Raw genomic sequence first — 16,353 nt, 5'->3', positions numbered from 1 at the left:
ATGAATAATGTAGTATGGCTTTAAATCTGACAGGAGCATATAAGATGAATGTGAATAGAGAGGCCAGAAGAATAATTAGATCTTTGTGGTGGTATTTTGAGTGTGGAATTGTTAAATATCTTAACTAAGGTCACTTTAGTGGGAATAGGAAAGAAAGGACATAATTACATAATGAAATTGGCATCCTTATAATATCTCCTTATGTCTCATAACTCACTGAGGAAAATAACAAACTGAGCTACTAGCTTTGAGATACAGTGATCACATAGCAATTACTTTGCTGTTCTTTATTTTATATTGTCCTAAAAGCAACTTATTTTATTCACCACATCTTTACTCTGAACTTCCCAAAGACTTTTTTTTTTTTTTTGGCAAGCACTCAATCTGGGATATTTTTGTTGGTAGTGTAGTTACAAATTTTTCAAAGAATTTATTGTGGCTACAAAATCAGGTGCACATAAAATTGAGATACGGCTCTAGTTTAGGTCATGCTAGTGTCTCCCTGCCTAACATAAACCCAGACCTTCAAAGAGCACTTTAATTTATTTCACTTTATACTTGTAATTTCTGGGCATGGTGTGTTGTTTGCAAAGCACCTACAGTTATTTAAGGGAAGTAATATTTTGGGCTCTTAAGGAGTACTTTTCAAAGACAGCCAGACTGATGTAAAACTTAAGTATCTAATATGAGTTAAAGGAAGCCATTTTCTTAATATCTGAGGGAGTTTGCATGGAAATTCATCATTATCATTATCTCTAGGCAGTGTGTTGAGCACCAGAAAAGCTGGATATTATTCACTCTGAAAGCTTTGAGGGCACGCCATACATCACCTCGTTGCTTTTCAGTAGACTTTAACATAGGAATCGGGTGTGTAGGGAACAGGAATGGAAATGGTTTTCCATAGAGTTAGAAATCTTAACAATGAATATCCTATATAAAATAGACACTTTACAGATATGAGGAAATAAATATACATAGATCCACTTTACACCATATTGTTTAGTGTGTTGTCAAGAACATTATAACTTTTATAGTTGAAAGATAGATTTGGTTATACTATTTTGTTATGTAAATAAAATTCAAATTCAATATAATTTCCTCTCCAGTGTTCACTATTTAAGGTAGAGAAGTAATATTATTCAAATTTTCCAAATCTTAGTCACATTGAAAACTAATACGTTTTGACAATAAGTTAGTTTTCCAAATCTTAGTCACATTGAAAACTAATATGTTTTGACAATAAGTTAGTTTGGTAAAGAAAAACATGAGTTAAATAAGATTTTTAAAAATATATACTTTTATTGACTTCAGAGAGGAAGGGAGAGGGAGAGAGAGATAGAAACATCAATGATGAGAGAGAATCATTGATCGGCTGCCTCCTGCACACCCCACACTAGGGGACTGAGCCCCCAGCATGTGCCCCTGACCAGAATTGAACCTGGGACCCTTCAGTCTGCAGGCCAACACTCTATTCACTGAGCCAAACCAGCTAGGGCTGCAATTTATTTTATTCCTAACCATATATTGGAGAAGAGTCTTGGCAGTATAGACTTGATCTCTACCTCATTCCCTTTCTGTAGGTTGGTGATTCTCAAACTGTAATGCATATAAGAATCACCTAGGGAGCTTATTAAAGATCCTACAACTCAGGATAAACCTCCTGTGAATTAAATACATTTCTGGAGATATGACATAAGAATCAGTAGCTTTTAAAGTTCCCTAGGTGATTCCAGCATGCAGGTAAGATTGAAAACCAATATCCTAGATTCTTAATTTCCCCTTTCTCATGAGAATATTAAATGCTTGGTATAAAGCTAAAGGTCTCATTTTCATATTCAGTAAAGTGTCAAAAGCTCAGAACTTTTTATCCAGATGCTCTTGCTCTCACATTCCTCATTTGCTTCATCCTAAAGCAGATTTATTGCTATGAATTTTCACTCTTAAGGCATCTGAGATAAAGACACATGGTCCACCCTCCTTTAATAGAAAAGAATCTACTTGCTCCTTAGATTTTATTGCACTTTTCAGGAATTGATTCCAGCTAAATAAATGAATGAAATGATGGGCAACCAGAATCTAATTAAAAATGTATTGAATTTTAAATGTGTATCAATTATAAAAAATAGCAGATATTCACCACAGTTAAAAAATATATATGTCAAACATCAAATTGCTGATAACTCTTCTTTCCATGAATATTAACTTTTGTGTTAAGATTTTTAATAAAAATGTAAGCCACCACAGGGAAAAAATGTGCAGTAAATATCAAATATGTCAAATGCTATTTTTATAACCTTTAATTATATGGGCATATGTGCTCTAGTGGATTTAGTAATAGGAATAATACTATCTGTCTTGAATTAAGCATTTGCTAAGTACCTGGTAAAGTGTCAGGAGGAAATTTAAGAAGTCCCTTGGAGAGATCCTAGAGCAACTGATGTGCTAGTAACCAGCTCCTCACTATGAGCGTTGGCCATCTTGCAATCACAGCCTTCAGTCCCAGTCAAGCCTTCTGATGACTGTAGGCCCAGCTGACATCTGGTCTGCAACTCACGGGAGAACCTGAGATATAACTGCCCAGTACAGTTTCTTCTTAATTATCAACCCACAGATACTAGAATTGTGCCTGGGACATAGTAACACTCAGTAGATCATTGCTGTTGATCTTAGGGGGCAAAAGCAATGTTGGATGCTAATGATTTCAAGAGCAAGGGCCAGATTCCGAGGGAGGTATGGTTCTCTATATGTGTGTTTTCCTAGACCATGGGAGTAAGTAGGAGTGAGGAGTGAGATGGCATGGATGGAGTGATGGGCGTGGAGTAGAAGAGGGTAGGCAGTGCTTCAAGATTCCTTACGTATAAAAGGGACACGATGGCTGGGATGTTTACATAGAGCAAAAAAACCCTTTCTATTTAGATTTCTTACTAACAGAAACATACACATATATTTCTGTATTTGTTTTCCATGACATTTTAACTGACTAGTTGCATTTTGTTGATACATACACATATTTTATACATATGTGTATATGCATATTTAATATGCATAAGCCAAAAGTTGTAATCTAGCCTCAATGTCTCACTATCCCCTCCATCCAATCAATAACAAATCCCCAGTGCTTTACTGCTAAATCAGTAGAATAACCCATCTTCTCTGACCTCAGTTATTTCTTCCTTTAAGACTTTCTTCTCATTAATCTTTACACAAATCATGTGCAAAGTAATTTTTAAACTTAAATCTCATTTTATCAGTCTTATGCTAATTTTATCCATGTTGTCAGGGTTGTAATTAGAATAATTCCAAAACCCTTAACATTTGTACAGGAACCTGCCTTTTCTTATAGTCTGTAATTTAGCAACATAGACTTGCTTCCAGGTCTATACTCCATATTTTAGCAAATATTTATTTATGCCTTTGTCTATGTATTTTTTTAAATTTATCTGACTCTTGTCTTTATCATATTGCTCTTACGATCACCTTTTTTGATCACACCTAATTCAATGACATATAAATAAATTATTTGGATATAGAATATATTTTTACACAGTATCTTAAATCATTTAGGGGTAAGTGGGATTAAAACAGTTATATATTATAATTAATCCTGTTCATCTAACAGAAAGTTCTTTCCTGTGGGGATCTGTGTGTGTGTGTGTGTGTGTGTGTGTGCACGCGCGCACGCGCGCACACACACACACACAAAGATTCAGGTCCTCTCCATGTCTGACTGCTAGTTGAGACTTAGTTACATACTCTCAGCTGCTCCTTTTGATATTTTGGTACCCCAGAGAACTATTCAGCACAATGGAGCAATAACTAGTTAAAATGAAAAAAGAAAGCAGTTAAAGGGAATGGTGGGCTCAATATATATTTCTTTAAATGTTTTTCCTCAATAGACAGCTACGGAAATATTTCAAGGGAAAAATAATCAGACCATAATAGGTAAGAATGTGATTATTGTTCTTAATATCCCTACGTTTAAGAAATGCAATGGCTGTCCATGAACATAAACATTATTACAGTTAGTGGTTTAAATTCTAAATAATACGCACATACACATGCAGCCTCAGAGTGGAGGAAAGGAGAGAATGGGGGAGGGGGAGAGAAGCAAAATATTGTGTATCCATTCTTTTTAAATCTCATGTGTTCTGGAAATGTTTCCTGCAAGAAAGAAATTGTACCACTTATTTTTAAAAGCTTCTGATTTCTTTTGATAGGTGTCTCCATTTTAATTTTTAAATAAATATTTAGAGCTTATTCATTTTAAAGTTTTAAGTGACTTAAGTATGTAGCAGTAAATTCATAGCAAGAGATGAAACCTCTTGTTTTGACTTTTTCTGAGAAGGAAACAGTAGTAAATCACACAACTCCATGATATGACTCAAAAGTTCAAGGCTTGATAAACTAAAGGTTGTACCTTTAAATTCTGTGTGTCCAAAGTATAAGTTAAATGTTTTTCTATTGTAAAATCTCAGCCTCAAGGAAATGGTACTTAGAAAACACTACTTGAAAACAGTTTGGCCTCTTGGAACAAGAACATAAGGAAATTGCTTTCTGGGCTCTCCTTGTCTAGCTTTGACCTTCCCTTTTGACCTTCCCTTTTGTTCTCTCCTAATTAGACCACTTGAGTCCATATTTTCAAGCAGGCATTTCTAACAAGCCTTTGGTCTTTCCAAGAACTGAGAGTTCAACAAAACTGAAAGGGAATTACAGCAACAAAGCTGGTCTCCTGTTGCTCTCATTTCCCCTTTCTCTACCTTAATTAACCCATATTGGGTTAAAATTCTTTTCTAATTTATCTCAGATGCTTTCTGGTTGTTGTTATTATAAAGCATATTAAATAATCTTTTATAATTATTTGAAACAGAAGATACCTCTTAAATCATATCCAGTTTAGAATCTCCAGGAATTCTGTGCATACAACTTCACTGACCCTATTGGGGTTTTTTTGCTTTGTCTTGTTTTTGTTTGGTTTAGTATTTTAACCTTTCAAATTTTTATAAATTTTCAAAATTTTATTTCTGATCTTCTAATGTCATGAACTCTTTTCTTCTTGTTTTCTCATATCCAATTGATTAAATCAGCATAGGAATGGGGGAAAAACATCATTGATTAGAGAAGAATGTTTTTTATTTATTGTTAACTAGAGGCCCAGTGCATGGAATCGTGCACAGTTGAGGTCCCTTGGATTGCCCTGCGGGGATCAGGCCGAAATTGGCTCTCCAACATTCACTGAGGGGTCCCGGATTGTGAGAGGGCAGCTCTCAGGTGACACACCCTGGAATCAGGCTCCCTCCTGTCTGGTTCTGGGTGCGTCACCCGAGAACCGCAGCTAAATCACCACAGCTTGGCAGCTCCTGCATTGAGCATCTGCCCCCTGGTGGTCACTGTGCATCATAGCTACCAAGCAAATGGTCAGACGGTCACTTAGGCTTTTATATATATAAACATATATTGTTGAAGTGTACAATTTAATGGCATATATATGTGTATGTATATATCCTATATAATAAAAGGGTAATATGCAAATAGACCAAATGGCAGAACAACCGAACAAACAATCAAAGTGTAATATGCTAATGATATGCTAAGGCTGCTCAACTGCTCGCTATGATGTGCTCTGACCACCAGGGGCAGACAGTCAACTGGTTGACCAGTCGCTATGACGTGCACTGACCACCAGGGGGCAGATGCTCCAACTGGTAGATTACCTTGCTGCTGGGGTAAAGCTAATCGGGACTGAGCAGGATGGGCCGGACACGCCCTGCAGCCCTCCCGCGGTCCCTCCCTGGCCCGATCGTGCACCAATGGGGTCCCTCAGCCTGGCTTGCACCCTTTCACAATCTGGGACCCCTTGGGGGATGTCGGAGAGCTGGTTTCAGCCCGATCCCGCAGGCCACTCCCCTTTGGAGGGCTCTAGACACAGGGCTGCTGTGGCAGCATGAGCCTCTCCCAATCAGGACTGATTGGGCGCAAGCCCGTGAGAGGCACAGTGGGGCCGGGATGAGTGGGAGCAGCAGGTAGGAGCTGCAGGTAGCATTGGACTGCAAGTTTCAGCCAGATCTCTGCAGGCTACCCAGAGGGACCTCACCCGTGCCCTAATTCGTGCACCAGGCCTCTAGTATACACACACACACACACACACACACACACACACTCACACCACATTTTGTTTATCCATTGATCTGTCAAAGAGCAAATGGGTACTTGGGTTACTTTCCTCATTGGCTATTGTGGATAATGCTGCTATGAACATGGGTTTACCAATATCTTTTTTAATTCATCTCTTAATTGTGGGTATATTTCTGGAAGTGGAATTGCTAGATCATATGGTAATTTTACATTTGATTTTTTGAGGAATTACCATACTGTTTTCCATAGTAGCTGTATCATTTTAGATTCCCACAAGAGTTTCATTTTCTCCACATCCTTGTCAGCACTTGTTTCTCTCTCTCCTTTCTTTCTCTCTCTTTTTCTCTCTCTCATTGTTTATGGGGGAACAACACCTGATAATTCTTAGTACATTATCTTGTTGACATTCAAAAATATACATATAGCCCTAGCTGGTTTGGCTCAGTGGATAGAGCATCGACCTACAGACTGAAGGGTCCCTGGTTCGATTCCAGTCAAGGGCCCATGCCTCGGTTGTAGGCTTGATCTTCAGTGTTCAGGAGGCAGCCGATCAATGATTATCTCTCATCATTGATGTTTTTATCTCTCTCTCCCTCTTCCTCTCTGAAATCAATAAAAATATATTTAAAAAATATATATATACACATATATTAATTCATAAAAAATTAGTATTAGTACTGAATAACATTCTTTGAGTACCTTTTATTTCAAGGAAATATGATTTCATGTTTTAAGTTAAAATCTTGCTCTAAGTTCTATAGGAAGTATTATAATCACATCCTGAGATAAATTGATGCAAGATGTTAGAAAATAAATCTCACTTTATGCATAGATTCATAATTAAACATTAGGAATTCTGTACAAATTATCTATTACCCAAAAATAAGTGGCTTAGCATATTCATCTTTTGTTTATCTCACTAATCTGAATGTTCGCAATTTAGGCGGTGATCAGATGGTTAGTGTTTCTGGTCTTGGCTGTGTTCATTCACATATTGTGGTCTCTTACATTGTAGGCTCATTCACAACAGCTAAATGTTGGCTGATTTAGGTTGGTCTTGGCTGGAATGACTTTGGTGACTTGGCTGTGCTCCATGTGTCTTTCATCTTTCAGCAGATTAGTCTAGGCATGCTGTCATGAAGATGGCAAAAGTTCAAGACAGCAAAACTCATTGCACCAGCTAATATATCATTGGAAAGAGCAAGTCACGTGGTTGAACCCAGTGTCAAGTGATGGGGCAGATCACTCTGATCTTAGTGGTGAAAGTATGAGGTTACAAAGGTACAAACGAATACAAGAAGGCAGAAAAGGTGGAACTCTCATTGCAATCATTCACACCTGAGAAGAAGAGCTTCTCTGTAATCTTAAGCTTCCTCAGAAATAACTGAATAACTTTTCAGTTGTGGAAGCACTGAAGCATTTCTGGTATAATTACTGTTTATATTGTGGTAATCTAATTAGCTTTAATATTCTTAATTTGAACTAATAAAGTTTAATTTTACGTCCTCTAGGTCCTTTAGCACATAAAAGCAGTCAGTAATAACTGGGAAGCAAAGGAGTCAGTACAATATTTTCAGTGTGCCTTTTACCCATGTAATTCTCGATTCAAGTTTTAGTTCATAAGTGTATTGTTGATTCTTTTTATTTGCTTCAGTGACTGGACATGAATACATGATTTTTCTCCATCTTACTTCTTGACTGGACATGAATACATGATTTGTAGTGACTGGACATGAATACATGATTTTTCTCCATCTTACTTCTTGACTCATTGTCTAACCTCAATACTTCCACCAATTATGTCCATTCACTGAATACTATACCATACAAACATGGTCTCACAATCTCACCAAGACGGCTATGCACTAAGGAAAACCTGAGTAAGCCATCATATTTCCCGAAGATGTCATACGTTAAAGAAGAATAACGAATTTGAGATTACTAAAAGTAAAAAGCACGGAGGATATATAATAAAATTTATTGTGGATGACTGCTCATTTAAAAATAAATAGTTATTTATTCTATATCTTTACTCTGCCAACACGATACTACGTATTGCAAGGAAAAACTTATATGAGATAATTAAATTATAAAGCTAAAATGAATCTTGCATTTAATCTTGTATTATCACACCTTATTTTCTATATCACATATAATAATGGGAAGAAATCAAGCTGCAAAAGAGATTAAAGTGGAGAGACTATTGAGTCCCTAGTCAATTAGTTCAATTTTACTCACTTTTCCCTACCCCAGCACTCAGAGCAATCCCAGCAAAACACTTGAGTGTGTGTAGAATGCAGTTCAAAAAATGTTGAATCTGTTGGGTTGTAGATAGGAAACTGAGCAGTAGAGATAAGATTAATTGACCTAAATTAAATTAGTATGGATATTTACTAATAGAGCTGGAGATTGAAGTTAAGGTACCTGACGACTGATTGTGATTAAAAAATGCTAAGCAGTGTCTTCATGCTTTTGTTTGGATTTTGTCTTATTGGCTATAACTGTCATTCTTTTACAGCTTCTTCTCTGAGAGGTAATGGCTATAAGGTAGTTTGGAGTAATTGAAATTATTAGGCTGTTTGAAAGGAAATAAAAGTAAAAGCAGTTCAGGTTTCTGAATTGTCCTGTAGCTTTAAGACCTTCAGTGGTCCAGAAATTGCCCACTATATGTCTGATTGCTGACACAGTGGGATTAGTTTAAAAAAAAAAGGTTGTCCTCCTTGTAGTGGTTATATCTAATTTGTAGTACAATAAATTTTGAATTCCATTTAGAATGTTTGTTTTTCTTTAATTCGATATTTGAGTTTCTGAAAATTGGTAGCTAGAGATAAACTAAGATTATTGAGATCAACTCTGTATTTTAGAACCTAAAAAAGAGCTCACATTATTCTGTTTGGAGCAAATAAATAATCTTTTAAAAATATTTGTTTTTTTTAATCAAAAGGCTTTCTACATAAGAGGAGAAAGTAAGACTGGTCATATTCAGCCCAACAACACTGAGGCTTAGATGAAAACGTTATAAGCAAAATTGTGGGGAAATAAATTATGATCCAAGATTAGTAGACTGGCAAGATGTGAATCAAGTGTCTAAGAAGACGTTCTCATAAAGTGCTCTATATAAGACATTGTTGAAAAAAATCAATGGTAAGTCTAGCCAACCAAGGAGTGAAACAAAATAAGAAATTCAGAAATGAGAAAGCTGTTGTAAATGAACGATCTTGAGAGGTAAAACCACTCAGAGAAACAAAACAAAATAACAATCCCAAAGGTCAAAACTCCCATGGTGTTAAGTCCAATATGCACTTTTCATTTCTCATTTTATGTATCCTCCTACCACATTTAGTACACACACACACACACACACACACACACACACACACACACCCTCAGACTTTGAATTTGAATGCTTGGGTTTTAATATTTTTCCTGAGACAAGAATTCAGAAAAATGTAAACTCTCTTATTTGTCACATGGTTTTTTTGTGAGAATTAAGTAAAGGATCACTAAATTTCATTCATTCTATCTGCTATTTATATTTCAAATCTTCCAACATGTTCTTCAGTTTTACTCTCTAGAGTCTGGACTATAGAATATAGCCCAATCCACCAACATCTCTTATATTACGTACTTCAATTGCCTCTTCTTCTATTGCTGTATGGCTATTTCTAAGGAATTGATAGCATTTTGTTTAAAATGACTATATTTAAAATCCAAAGCTTATCACGCTACCACTCTGCTTAAAACTCTGTGGGATACATACTCTCTCCATTTCTCTTCACAAATATAATGACAATTTACTATTGAGATCTCACTATTGCGAGCTTAATATTTTATCCATATGCCTACATATGTAATTATGTATTGTAAATATATATAATACATATATAACATTTTAAAACAAATAATTGCCAGCATAATTAATTATAAATAATTCCCTTATAGACTAGGCTTTCCCTGAGCAAAGGAAACAATGTTAATCCTCTTCATCCATTGGTTTTGTAACAACTATCAAAGAGTAGGTGATTAATAGACAGTTGTTAAATAAATAAATGACCTGCAGAATATATGGCAAACAATTCTGCATTTTATCCTTACTTCAGTAAGAAAAATAACCTGAATATCCCAGATCATATTAATGAGAAGAAGTGGGGAGAGTTAATGAATCAGAACATATATAAAAAGTCATGGAATCCAAATATTATCTGATTTGGGATTTTAGCAACCTCTTTGTAGAAACTTCTACTGGCTATATACTATATTTTATAATTATTTTGAGATAAAATCTAGTATAGTAAAAGCAAAAGGCCAATGTACACTAGGAAGAATGGACTAGATGTTCTGTTTATAAATTCTCTGCCATTTCTTGCCTACTTTATTATTCACTTTCTGACAGAAAGTTGTCATGTAGTTAAATAGCTATTATACTCATGGACACTGAATAGTTATTAGCTTTTTTTTGTCACATAGAAGCAGACAACTATACTCAGTGTTAAAACAACTGAGATGGTTTTATTGTAAGAGGCAGAAATGTACACTTTTGAGGTAGAAAAATAAAAATATAAAATACTTAAAATCTTTTTCTTTTTAAACAATTTATGTTTTATTTTATTTTATTTATTTTTATTGATTTCAGAGAGGAAGAGAACAGGTGAGAGATAGAAACATCAATGATAAGAGAGAATCACTGGTCGGCTACCTCCTGCACGCCCCCTACTGGGGACCAAGCCCACAACCTAGGCATGAGCCCTTGACTGGAATTGAACCCAGGACCCTTCAGTCCCCAGGCTGACACTCTATCCACTGAGACAAACCAGTTAGAGCTCACATCTTTTTTATTTCTACATATTTTTGTCTGGTTTATCTTCTAAAATATTATTGTTTTTCTTATTTCCACATCAAGTTGTTTCTACTACAATGTAGCTAAAATGTACTAGATGTAGTTATTTAAAAGAAAATCACAGTCTTTGGTGTCTAATTTGGTCGCTGTCTTTTTAAGTTGATGGAGAATATGTATACAGTGTTGTGATTTTAAAATCAGTGTATCCACACAAAAATTGTCAGAGTAATCTTGGTATTTGTTATAAATTAAAAGTGTACTGTTATGGTTGGGAACATTTTAATTTTGTCCCAAAGCTTGCAAAATTGAGCTAGTTTAGTGATGTCTTTACTCACAACATTATCAAGAATCATCAGATCCCTTAATATAAAAGCCAGCATATCAATATACAGATGCTTATATACTGAAACAATAAGACCATAAAAATGGAGAGTGAAAATAACAATTGAATTCCCTCCATAATTTTACATATTTTTCATTAAACCAATGACATACTAGGGAAAGATGGTGAAGGGATTAGCCAAAGACCATACATGAATACCCCATGGACACAGACAACAGTGTGGTGATAACCAGAGAGTAAAAGGGGTGGAGACTCAGTGGAGGGGGGGAAAGGGGAAAATGGGGACATCTGTAATAGTGTCAACAAATAAATAAGTAAAATAATAAAGTACTAGGGAAGAACTGAACTTACATGTGGAATGAGTTATATGCAGTTGACCAGTAGACAAAATTTGTCTGGTTTACTTTCCCAGGTGACTCAGGGAAACTTGTTTCTGACCCAAGTTCATTTCCCTATTATTTCTTCTGGACTTTTCTCCTCCATTATTGTCATAGATATTTACATTTTAGGATGCAGTTATCTAATTCCTTTTCTCTTTGGACAGCAGCAACCTGATTTTTATTTAGAACTCTAGCCCACCCTCGGAAAGTCTATCTACGTTTAGAGAAGCTGCCTTCGCCCCAGATGCTTCCACCACTCAGCCCCGTGTATCAAATATGAAAATGTGAATAATGACACAGACTAAAGAGCAGTTCAGGTAAGCATCTGGGACTTTATGTAAATCAGCTTTTAATTGTACAGCTGGCCTGCTAAGTATAAAATAAAATGTGTACCTATATTACACATGTTAAGTTGTTATATTAAGTATTTATGAGTAAAAACTAAACTGACATTCCTTGATTCCAAGACAAAATATGCAAAATTAAAATATTAACTTCAATTCTATAGGTTAATCTGAATTTATATACATTTATGATAATGATAGCTATTAACTGAACCAGAATTATTCTCATTAGAGGACAAAACAGGCTTGCTGATCACTATGCTGGCTCTAAGCCTTCACAACTTAATGAATGCTAAAATATTAAAATCTCATCCAGTTTACTATGGAGTCATAATTTATTAGAATAAGTGAATAATAATCCTTTAGACTTCAGAGGTAATTTAGGAGAAATATTCTCACAGAGGATGATGATAATTTACTCTCAATTAGCCCAGGTTGGTTTAAGTCATTGATTGCCCCATGTTTAATAATTTAGTAATAATGAAATTAATACTTTCTTCTATTTTGGGGCAAAATTATTAAAGATCAATGGTAAATTTTAACTGTAAACATGAAGGCTCGTAAATATCTTTCTGCAAATTTTCCATTTGGGATTGGTATCACCTTCCAGGTATTGTTCACTTTATAAGAAACATTCCATAAAAATGTTGAGTCTTTAGGCATTAAACTATACCCTGCCTCTGCCTTCAAGGTACCTCTAGAAGTTCCAAGATCAAATTTTCAGATGCCTAATTCTTTCAAAATTACAATGACAATATTCACTTTCAGGGATTTACAGAAGATATGGGTAGAATTAGTTATTTCTTATGATTTGGCATTTCAAAATAAAAAGCAACAGTTCAAAAATATTTTTTCAAATTACAAAGTCTGTATTTAAAATGTATTATAATCATTATTAATTAGGCAGATGTTATCCTGATTCTGCTAAAATGGGGTATGGGATAATTTATATATATACAATAATTTTAGAAAATGAAGAAAATTTATCAAAGGCAGCAACACCTAAAGAGATTGGACTCATTCCAACTACACTATGGATTTTATATATGATGTTTTCTTTTTCCCATGGGTTGAATTCCTATTTAGAAGACATAATATGTTATATCTGAGTAAGAATGAGGTTAATTTGCTTGATACCATATTTTCATTTGAGTTTGGATTGAAGAAAATGCTAGTAGAGACTCATATCTCAATGAAAAAAATTCGGATGATTCCTCAGGTTTGATCAGCAACATTATCTCTAAAATTAACTTTTGCCATAGAGCCATTGTGCTTGCCTGATAATTCTGACAGTCTCAGAACTTTAATGCTTCAGTTTAAAAAAAATGATAGTGCCTATGGAAAAATAAAGTAGCAACATAAGAAGAAAATAGGAAAAATCAGAGTGCTTTTGTTTTCCTTTACTTGAAAGCCAGCATCAGTAAATGGGAAAGAAACATCACTGCAAAATCACTGCAAAATGTTACAGAACAGCTGACATTTCCTGTGACCTGGGAAAAGTTACCTTTAAGGGTATCAGTTGCATGTATAAGAAGGATGGGAGGGAGGTGGTCAAATATATCAGAATTTCATAACTTTTGACATGAAACCAAATGCAGGTGTTGGACCTTCACAACAAAGAAAACAATGTCAACCTTCTCCATCCATAACACATACCAAATAGTAGGTGATGAATAAACAATTGCTAAGTAAATCAATGAATGACTTGCAGAATAAATGGCAAACAATTCCTCATTTTATCCTTGCTTCATATTAATGGGAATGAAGTGGGAGGAGTTAGTGAATCAGAACATATATAAAACATCATAGAATCCAAATATTACCTGATATTGGATTTTAGTAACCTTTTTGTGTCACATTAAAGCCTTAAAAGAGGTGATCAGTTAAAATGAGGGCCTTGGAGTGGACCATACTCTAATATGATTCATAAAAAGAAATTTGGCCACACACAATAATAAGATACCAAGGATGCAAGTATATGGAGGAAAGACTATATGAGAACACGGAGAAGGTGGTCATCTGCAACTCAGGGACAGAGGATTTAGGAGAAACCATATCTTCTGACACCTTGATCTTAGACTTTTAGTATCAAGAACTCTAAGAAAATAAATTCTGTCATTTAAGCCATCCCATCAATGGTATTTGTTATGGCAGTACTAGCTTCTGAATAGAACTTGCAATACAGAGGATTCACAAAATGCCAATATGCCCTTCCTGTGGTAATTGAGTGTTTGTCTATAAGAAAGAAAAAGAAAAAGACTGCAAGAATCAAGTACTGAACTCCATAGTTCCATTGAATTTTAAGGATCTGGATTTTATAGTATCACAATATGCTAGAAACATGAATAATGTCCTAGTGGTATTTATTGTGCTCTCTCAGTTCTGAAATTCCAAAATCTATCATTGCAATGCCTATCAGCAAACTCATTCTGTCAAGCATTCATCTACCATTTTCATATTCTTATTGAACACCTCCTATGTGCCATAAACTACCATAAGATTTGAGCATGCAGTGCTGAAGCAAATCGAGATGGCCTCTGATTCTGTTAATAAAGTTCTATTAAGGAAGAGGTGGTGGTGCTGTGAACTATCAATGGGACGAATTAATTAATGGTGGGAAGTGAGGAGGAACTATTACCTTAGATTGAATATCAGCGAAAGACTCTCCGAGGAAGGCCATAATGTCAAAACTAAAATCTAAAGGAAAGGTAATATTAATCTAGGGAGATCTTCAGTGAGGCAGACAGCATATATAGAGTCTCGTGAGTACAACATAAGTTAAAGTCCTTTAGGAACTGAAATAACACATGATTTCTTGAACATAATGAACAAGCAGAAAATTTATAAGATTATGTTGAGAAGTGGGAAGGAGCTGGTCATACAGGGCATTTTTAGACTATATTATCATAGTATGATAGACAGCCTTTGAAAGCATTTAAAATAGGTAAGTGAGTGACATTTGAGTTATATTTTTAAAAGATAACTCTTGCATGGAAAATAAATTGAAGAGGGATAGAAAGGAAATCGGTTCTTAATTTAGAGAGAGAATTACAGAGGCAGTCGTAGGAGGTGATGGTATGTTCTATGTTATTGAAATAGAGGTGGAGAGAAGGGGCAAGCGAAGTTTTGGGGGTAGACTTCAGAGATCTTGGTGACATACTGGATTGCGTTTTGGTAATGTCGAGTATGAAGGGGAAGTGACCCAACTTGCTGGCCTGAGTAACAGAGTGGGTGTAAATTCTGAAGACTGGAGGAGAAAAGTTTGGCAGGTGAGATTAAGCATTTAGTTTGGGATGTGTTAAATTTGAAATTTATGTCAGACATCCAAAGGGAGGTATAACAAAATCTGGTGGTTATATAAGGCTTGATCTGAGAAGATAATTTTGATCTAGAAACAGAAATTTTGGAACGTTAAAATGTAAATAGCATTTAAAACTGTGGATATGTATTAAATACCTACTTTATAAAAACTTCATGTGTTCAAGCTATTCGTACAGCTATTAGAGGAAAAAGTGTGCTCACATAGAAAGTTAATACTGGCTTAATGGAACTAATTGTAGCGCATTATAGATTGCTGGTTGCTTGTTAGGACTACATATGGTTCAAAAAACAAACAAAAAAGTTCTGTTGCTCAAATATATAGGAGCTTAATTGCCCCATGCCACAAAAACTTAGGGATATGTGAGATAATAGAAAATACATATTAGTCTGGCCCCCCAGTTCCTGGCACAATTCTCCTGAAATCCTTCTAATATCCTAAGTGATAAGAGCACTAGAAGCATCTTTTATCCTAATAATTGGTCTCTGATCCTGGTTTCTGACACAGGGTTCCTGAAAGCTTTGTAATCCCCTGGGTGATAGGAGTTCTTCTGGGGTGACTTTGGGTGGGATCCTGCAAGGCTTCTGGGTGAGGGCTGGCCTCAGGAAAGCCAAAGCCATAATTTCAAGCCTGGAATTTCCAGTCCTGTCCCTGCCTTTGGCCCTCCTCCCAACTCTCTTTAGAAAGGAGAAGGGCTGAAAATTGAGTTAAGAGTTGATCATGTCTATATGATGAAGCTGACATGAAATTCCCAAATAGAAAGGAGTTTGGAGAGATTCCAGGTTGTTGAACATATCAATGTACTCAGAGGGTGACATACCCCAACTCCCTGGGGACAGATGCTCCTGTGCTTGGAGACCTTCATGGGGACTTCTGATTTGTAGCCAAGTTGGACAGAAGTTGTGGGTAAGCTGGGGACCTTCTCCTTGCAATTGGCATCTAAAGTAGTGGGCAATTTCATGGGATTTGAACCCTTACCCTGTGAAATCTGATGCCAT

General features: G+C 35.6%; 1 non-coding gene across 1 annotated transcript; it reads left to right on the top strand.

Annotated features, from left to right (window-relative positions):
- Window positions 1–5,254: 5,254 nt before the first annotated feature.
- MIR9223C-2 (microRNA mir-9223c-2) lies at window positions 5,255–5,335 on the top strand. The gene is given in 1 exon segment (NR_130515.2): window positions 5,255–5,335. It is a non-coding gene; the product is annotated as a microRNA mir-9223c-2 (primary transcript).
- The last annotated feature ends 11,018 nt before the right edge of the window (window positions 5,336–16,353 follow it).

This window comes from Eptesicus fuscus, chromosome 16, assembly GCF_027574615.1.
Source record: "Eptesicus fuscus isolate TK198812 chromosome 16, DD_ASM_mEF_20220401, whole genome shotgun sequence".
NCBI lineage: Eukaryota > Metazoa > Chordata > Mammalia > Chiroptera > Vespertilionidae > Eptesicus > Eptesicus fuscus.
This window is presented reverse-complemented; position numbering and strand designations above follow the sequence as displayed.